The following is a 7,996-nucleotide window of genomic DNA, read 5'->3' on the forward strand; positions in this document are numbered from 1 at the left end:
AAATTCGATTTGATATTTTTTCGAATTTAGCCAAGATATTTGTGTTTCAATATCTGAAATTTTGATATTCGATTTTTTCAAAAAATAATTGGATCGGAATTAATTAATTTCTAAAATTTTAATATATAACTATTTATTTTATATAGTTACTAAATTAAAACTGCAGATAGTTTACAAACTAAATAAAAATCCTAGAATTTCTCCCATTTTTCTATTTATTGAATTAATGTATTAACATGAAGAAAAAACTTACTGAATGAATGTATTAAAAAGTCTAATTTGTTTATTGAATTAATACATTTTAAAATAATTGCTAAATGAATATATTAATTGGATAAAAAATGGTTATCCTGGAGAGAATCCAATTATATAATTTTACTTCTATATTTTGTGAATTCTGAAATTTTTGAAAATTTTCCGATTTTCCGAACTTTTCGAATTCGGAAGAAAAATTGTCATCCGAAAAATAATTGGATCGGATTTGAAAGCCACAAGTGGAGAAACCAACAAACAACAATTGAATTATTTAACCCCAGTAAGTTACTTTTTGTTTAATCTACTTCACTTTTGATTTTACGCTTTGACCTTCGATCTCGATGCTTTCTTGCCAAAAAGCACAGTTTTGATCCATTTTCTTAGAGATTTCCCCATTCCAAGAAGTAAAGATCCATATAACCAAGTTGTTTCGAGCGCAACAAGCTCGCCCATAGCGCAACAAGCTCGCCCATAAGAGTGTTGTACGACTTTGATCCAATTGCAATAGCGGTTTGAGAGTCCTGGTTTTCATACACATATACCATGAATCAAGAAAGTTCATACGAACTACTTAAAAGTAGAAATGTTGAATGTCTTCATTCTTAGATATGGAACAAACTTCATCAGTGAAGCAGAGTAAACCTTTTTTCTTTTTTGGGCTGACAACCTTGGTAAACGAGGAAGCCTATGTATAATATTATCCAGCAGCGTACAATGCACAAGTTGTAATATGTGCATGCATCATAAAACATAAATGTAGATTTGATTGTTATCAAATAGAGGTATTGAGAAAATGCATACTACAACAATAAAAATATTCAAGTATAATATAGATGCTCAGCATGAACCAGTATGTTACATACTCACATCTTCCTTTTTCGGTTCCAAAAAAACTAAATTGTGCTTGCACGCAATTGTAAAAAAGTTACAAACACACTCATAACTTTTCGAAGGACATAGAACATACTAAAAACACCTATGAAGGGTTGGAACTATACCCAGACTAAACAAAGATTTTTGAAGATTATAGATCATCATATGCAGGCCAAGCAGGCCAAACCCCATTTCGATAAGACATCAAAAACAAAATGGCTTTGAGCTTTTCAGGTTAGAAAATTCGCATTACAAAGCATTTTTCACATTTTTCAGCCCAATTTCAGGTTTGTGCCCTCCACATCGAGCTATACCACTCTCATCGCCCTATTGTTTTTCTGCATATATTTTAATAATCAACCGAGAGATGAGTTTAAGGTAGCCACATGGATCAACTCATCGATGCCTTAATTTTCCAAATACAGTATTTTCTATGTCCAGCAAGAGATATATGTACAGTATATTACTAAAAATTGACTTTTGCCCAATTGGTGAAGTATGAGTACCACATGCTAGGACCCGAAACCCAGAAGCACATGGACCATCTCAATTGCATGTTTGTGCCCCCCACGTTGAGCAACACCATTCTAATGCCCTACTGTTTTTTAGCAATCAATTGAGATAGGCTTGATGTAGGTACCAAAAAAAAAGTCATCAGATGGCTATAAATTTCCCAATGTTGTAATTTGGTTTGCATGTTCCCCAAGGGATTTATGTACATTATACTACTAAAAATGACTTTTGCCCAGTTGGTGAAGTACGAGTACCACATGCCAGGATTTAATGACTTACATCATCATCAAACAAGTTATCTAGCAATGTAACGAAAGAAATAGCTTGATGGAAGGCAAGAAAAAAAAAACGATTATGCACTTGAAGTCATCTTGCCTAACCAGGGATTTACTAACTACTCACCTTTACTAAGGTGGTATTAGAGGCAACATTTAGTAGAAGTGCTGAAGTAATTTACAATAATAAGTTTACACTGATTCGGAAAATGATACACCAAATAGAAATTATTGGTGCGAGAAGAGGAGTAAAATCTATATGTTAGTGTTTCACAAATTTTACTTGAGTAGTTGAGTCCATTTTTTTTTTTGGGTGGGGGAGGTGTGACCCATGACCCAAGGTCGTATCCCCACTATATGACTAATAATTTCATCATTTGCTGGAAGATGAATAGAAGAAGAAGATACTACGAGGGTCATGAAACATGCATGATAATATCAAGTTACCAGCAGTAGCAATAACAATAACCAGGAAAGGAAGGTGATCCTGATGAAATAAAGTTTACCAAACAAAATAGAAAAATAATAATAGTAAGTAACAACAACAATTTAGAACAAGGCAACTTCCCAAGAACCGTCCATTTTCCTACTTATTAGAAGCTCCAAACTATTGAAGTAAACGGTGAAATCCAACACTATATCTCTGGCAAGATAGAAAGCTTTGGAAGCAATAAACAACATTTACTGAAAAACAAATTTCAGATTGAGAAAAATAGTCGTCTTGGTGAAAATCTTTCATTACTTATCTTTGTTTACTGTAAATAATCTCTGAAAGGCAATACTTATTTTGATAGAATCTACTCTATTCATCTTCTTAGGCACCAGTTCATCTAAAAAGATATGGTAGAAACTGCATGACCCCACAAATGAATGAAGATATTAGTAGTACTATGAATGAGAAGATAATGGACGATGGGGCTGGTGTGTCCAATGTGCAAGAGCAAGGAATTGTTGAGCCTGACAGTGAAGGTACTTTTGGTTCTTCTTCTTACTTTCAATGTCATTTACAAGTTTATATTGCATGATGTGGCTATGTGTAGTTGTGGAAATTTAAGTTAGTGAGGCCATGGCCAGTGAATGGCCTCTAGACGGTTGGAACACAATATTTCCAACTGTACTAGATACCTGGATGAGTGAGATTCCCAAGTAAAGATAAGATAAGGTCAATGAGTGCAAGTTTTACTATTGGAGAATATTGCTCAATCCACCGCTTATTCTTCTTTTCCTCTTCCCATTTTTTTGCCTTTGAAACCATTCTGATTGTGACTTTAGTGACCGGCAAGGGAAGAGAGTTCCTTTAGACAATGATTGTATTTTCTTTAAATTCCTGCTTAACAAGTTGTGGTTCTACCGAAAATTTGTAAATCATGTCATGTCTGGGGCTTTGTTGTGTAACTCTACCTTTTGTTTCTTTTTTACTTCAGCCGATCGGTCGGGGAACCGTGAGTTGAGGTACTCCCGGAGGATGGAAAGCCGGTCGGCGTTGACACAGTACTCTCTTTTCTGTGTGTGTGTGTGTGTGTGTGGAGTTAAACAACCATTACAATATTGTTTGAATTTAAATTGGTCAGCTGAACAATTTGATTGTACAAATAATTTTATGCTCATTTTGCTTCACCCATTGCCCGAACTTTGAAGTTCTCTTTTTCTTTTCTTTGCACCCTCGTTTGTTATTGAGCCCTCAAGTAAAATGTGGATGTGTTGTAGCATGTTGAAAATATACTTAATCTTAATGTTGATCCACGGTGTTTTAATTGTCTTTCTTTGGTTTTTCAATTGTTCGCCATCCACCGAAAAACCCCAAACTCTCTAAAAGAAAAAGGAAAAAAATCATCTAGCCTTCTGAACCGTTGCAATGATTCCCCGTGCTTTCGAAGTTCGAATTGAACTGCTCGCTCCAACTCTATATGCCTAAACGTTATATTACTCCAAGTCAAATTGATCGTTTTTTTTCTTGAAGAGACCCGACAGTAATTCCCCTAGCTTTTGTTTTCCTCAATTTCTTAATTCAATTATATTTATTTCCTCATATGTAACTCCTGTGGATTTCTTCTACAAGAGAAATCATGACTAATGATCAGTGATACTTCCTCTTCCTCTCAATTAATCTCTCGCGGACTACCTTAATTAAGGGAATAATCTCACTACATTGTGATAAACAATAAAATAATTGTATTACTATATTGTTTTGATAAGAATGAAGAGAGATATTATTATGTTAGTTTGGGTCTCCGGTGACCCACGTCAGCTCCTTTTTTCTCTCGAGACCGACACATCAGATTTTACCTAAAAAATGAATTCTACGCTCTTTTTTGGCGATTTCAATTGTTCGTAGCCCAAAATACATAAAAACCCAAAATAGATAAGTATATAAAAACCTCTTTCTTAAATTTTATCTCCATTCTTAAATTTTATCTCCATTCTTACTCTATTCTTAAATCTTATCTCCATTCTTAAACAAAAGAAAACCTGAAAAGTGAGAGCCCCGGTAAGTTACTTTTTGTTTAATCTACTTCACTTTTGATTTTACGCTTTGACCTTCTGAACAAGGTATAACTATCAACTCCAAACCCCCTAGGTGAAAATCTTTCATTACTGTTTTATGATTATTACAACTATTAAATTAGAACACGTTCTAAGATAATAGTGTCAAATTTACTGTTTGTCGATTTGGTTGTCTACAGAGCTCATTGAAGTCAAGTAGGATATTGCGCATGGACTTGCATGTTGCAGCATATTCCTGAACTGAAGGTAATGTGGATGTTTTAAGGGTTACAATGTAAAGCTGTATTCTAAAAAGCGATCTAATTTTGTTTATATATTCTACCAATTAGTTGGTGAGGTACCTGAAGAATCCAAAACTATTTGATAAAATGGGAATAAAACCGCCTCACGGCGTCCTTTTAGAGGGACCTCCTGGATGTGGAAAGGTTAGTGTTACTTTTGAAACTGCTTTGCAATGACCAAGTTAGTCAGTTAGTAAGTTTTCTTAAAGATTGACCATTAATTGTGTTTTGCTCAGACCTTGGTGGCAAAGGCCATACCGGGTGAGGTCGGTGTTCCTTCTATCAAATGTCTGGGTACATAGGACCAGAAATAGAATCAGATCAAGAAAGTGATGGCGTGGACAATGATGACGAAGACTAATAGTTCAAGCGTTTAGTTATATCCATAATAAGTACTAATTTAAATATGGTCCAACCAGAAGCTAACTAGGTTTTCCAAATTTTTTTTATTTTGTTAGGTAGGAGGAGTACGGAAGCCAGTGGGTTTGGAACTAAGTTACAATGACACGGATACGTGTGTCCGTATCCAATACGGATACAAACTGTCTGACACGGTGAGGTATATGTGTCCCCCTTGGCTGTCTCAGCACTGCTTTTCACAAAAAACTGAGGTATATTACATACAATATGTGTCCGTGTGTGTCTGACACGGACACGTGATACGTATCCGACACGGATTATTTTTGAAATATGCCGTGTCCATGTAACATAGGTTTGGAACCAGGTCTGAGGTAAGAACCTACTTTGGCAGGGGCGAGGAAAAACACAAGGCTTTGCATTTCCTACCTGCCGCCCTTGGATCGCCTTTGACAACAACCTGCAACTATTATCAATACAAATTCCCACCGTGTCCGCCTTGGCTGTCTCAGCATCACCTTTCACAACATAGATAAGACTTACCCACCAAGCTATAAGGGATTGATTTATATGATACATCCATCAAAACTTGAAACTAATAATGAAGATATAAATTGCAGGTTTCTTAAGCTAAGGAGAGTTCTGATACAATTACTGATGAGAGCAAACTTTCCTATCAATCTTCTAAAGCAAAAGAGCCACACAAAGATCGGTTTCGACATCGTAAACTGGTCTCACCACAAGTGCATAAACTTGCCCCGCCCTCGATGCCACGGTGAGTTCTGAGATAAATTGTATTGGAGTTGTATAGCATGTTGGGTAAGTCATTAGAAGGAAAGTACAAAGTGATATATGTATCTATTCCAAGGCACAACATATTTAGGATCTAGATATTCTATGTTTTTCTTTCAACATTTTTATGACAAAAGCCGTTGTCCCTGTAATGTTTGATATGTTGAATCAACTCAAAATAGTTTGTGTCCTCAAACCATAATTAAGCTTAGCCAAGTACATTTAGATTCCTTCAGGAGCAAAGCAACCAAGATACTGATACACAACTCACCAATGATCACACATCATCAGTGCTTTTACTTGATTGCTGACCAATTCCTTGGGATGATTAGAGTGACCTTGACCTACTTATACCCTATGGAGTTTAAAGTGAATTATACAGTCAAATCTATTACAGATTGAAGTTTCCTATCTAGAAGTTATACTTTTTACCATTTACATCGCTTTAGATAACGTACTCACATGAAAACATCAAAAAGACTAAAATGCAGATTGTATCTCATACCTCTCCGGAAACTGAAATACAATCCCAACTCTTTCAGGTGGTAATTGTATAGGAGCTTGGTTAGGCTTCCCGTCTTCTCCATATCTTTGAATATCAATAGTCCCTGATGTTGGTTTCGACAATCCAGCAAGAAGCTATGGAAAAAGAGCAGTTAGTAATAATATTATTATTATTCTTATAATGAGATGAATAAAACGGACATGCGAGGGAGAGTATTTTTGCCAACGCCACTTCTACCAAGATCAAACCTAAAAGCTGCACAAAAAAAAAAAAAAAAAAAAAAGGTGAACTCATATATATTATATATAAACAATACATAGAGCATAGATATGCTTCAACGGTTGGATTATGGCGTCGAGCGGTTGGATAGGACAACTCTCATTCTTTCTTGCTTACTATGGCATCTTCTATTTATTGCAAAGCATTGCATCATCGTAAACCGGCCTATGCAGCCGGAGGGGCCAATGGACGCTTTACGTGAGAACAACATTGGGATAGCAAAGATCGCACATGCGGTTTTGCTAAACAACAACCGCGTGGTTATCATTGATCGAATTGATTTTGGGTCATCAAATATTTTAGATTTGCCCAATGGCAAAGTGTCGAAATGATTCTAATGAAAAGGCAGTTATCATATATCTACTTTAATTTATAACCAAATGGGATATCATATTGTGCATTATCTGGTCTAATTGACCTTAAAGTTGGGAGCAACATTAGCCATCGCGGATTGTGTTTTCTTGGTTGTCAATATTAATGTGATTATGTGAAAGAGATGGCTTCACTAATAAAAATAATAAGAACAGAAAGAAGAATGAAAAAGCATGTGGAACTGTGGTCGGTTTTGGTTTTCATATTTAAATCCAAGCAAATTTAAATATGAAAACAAACTGATTTGGTTGAACATGCCTTACTTTGAAGAGATAGGAATAAGTAGTCATAATGATACAGTCCCAAGTGGAGAATTCTAATGAAGAGTTGCGCGTGTTGGGCTGTCGGTTTTTGCAAAACCAGCCGCCATGGAGTTATAGAGAACAATATCTGGTTAGGGATTTTGATCATACAAGTTTTGGGAATAGTCCATTATATTGTGGTGGAGGTGAGAGTGAAATTGTGGATGAGTTTGGTGAGGATAGCGAGTTCGGTAAAGGTGTTTGATTTCATTATAGATACTTGGATTTGTTTGAGTTCTCAAAGGGAGTTGCATTTGGATATTTAATTTATAACATAGTCGTCCCTTTCAAACTAGAGTTGATGAAAGGAAGTCAACTTCATAAAAAATGTTTATGTTTAAAAAAAAAAAAAAAATAAAAAAAATACTCTATATAACCCATTAAACTAGGGGATGAATATGTTGCATCTACATTCATTTGGTAAGTTAAGGTAGTGCCAATGGTAATGTTGGAATTGGATTGTATAGTTTGTGCCAAATAGTTATTTGCGAAGGGTGCATTGACAATCTCCAAATATAATAATAGTATAGAGGCACAAACCTGTACATGAAACATTTTTAGTGAAGTGTTAATAACAATTCACTTCGGCATTAAGGACCCCCCGACTTTATTCAATTAAATAATCCTAATTAAACAATTAACTCTTTATGGACTTGGTCCGACAGTAACTCTGTGGAGAAATTTAGA

Source organism: Coptis chinensis, chromosome 4 (assembly GCF_015680905.1).
Source record: "Coptis chinensis isolate HL-2020 chromosome 4, ASM1568090v1, whole genome shotgun sequence".
Lineage (NCBI taxonomy): Eukaryota > Viridiplantae > Streptophyta > Magnoliopsida > Ranunculales > Ranunculaceae > Coptis > Coptis chinensis.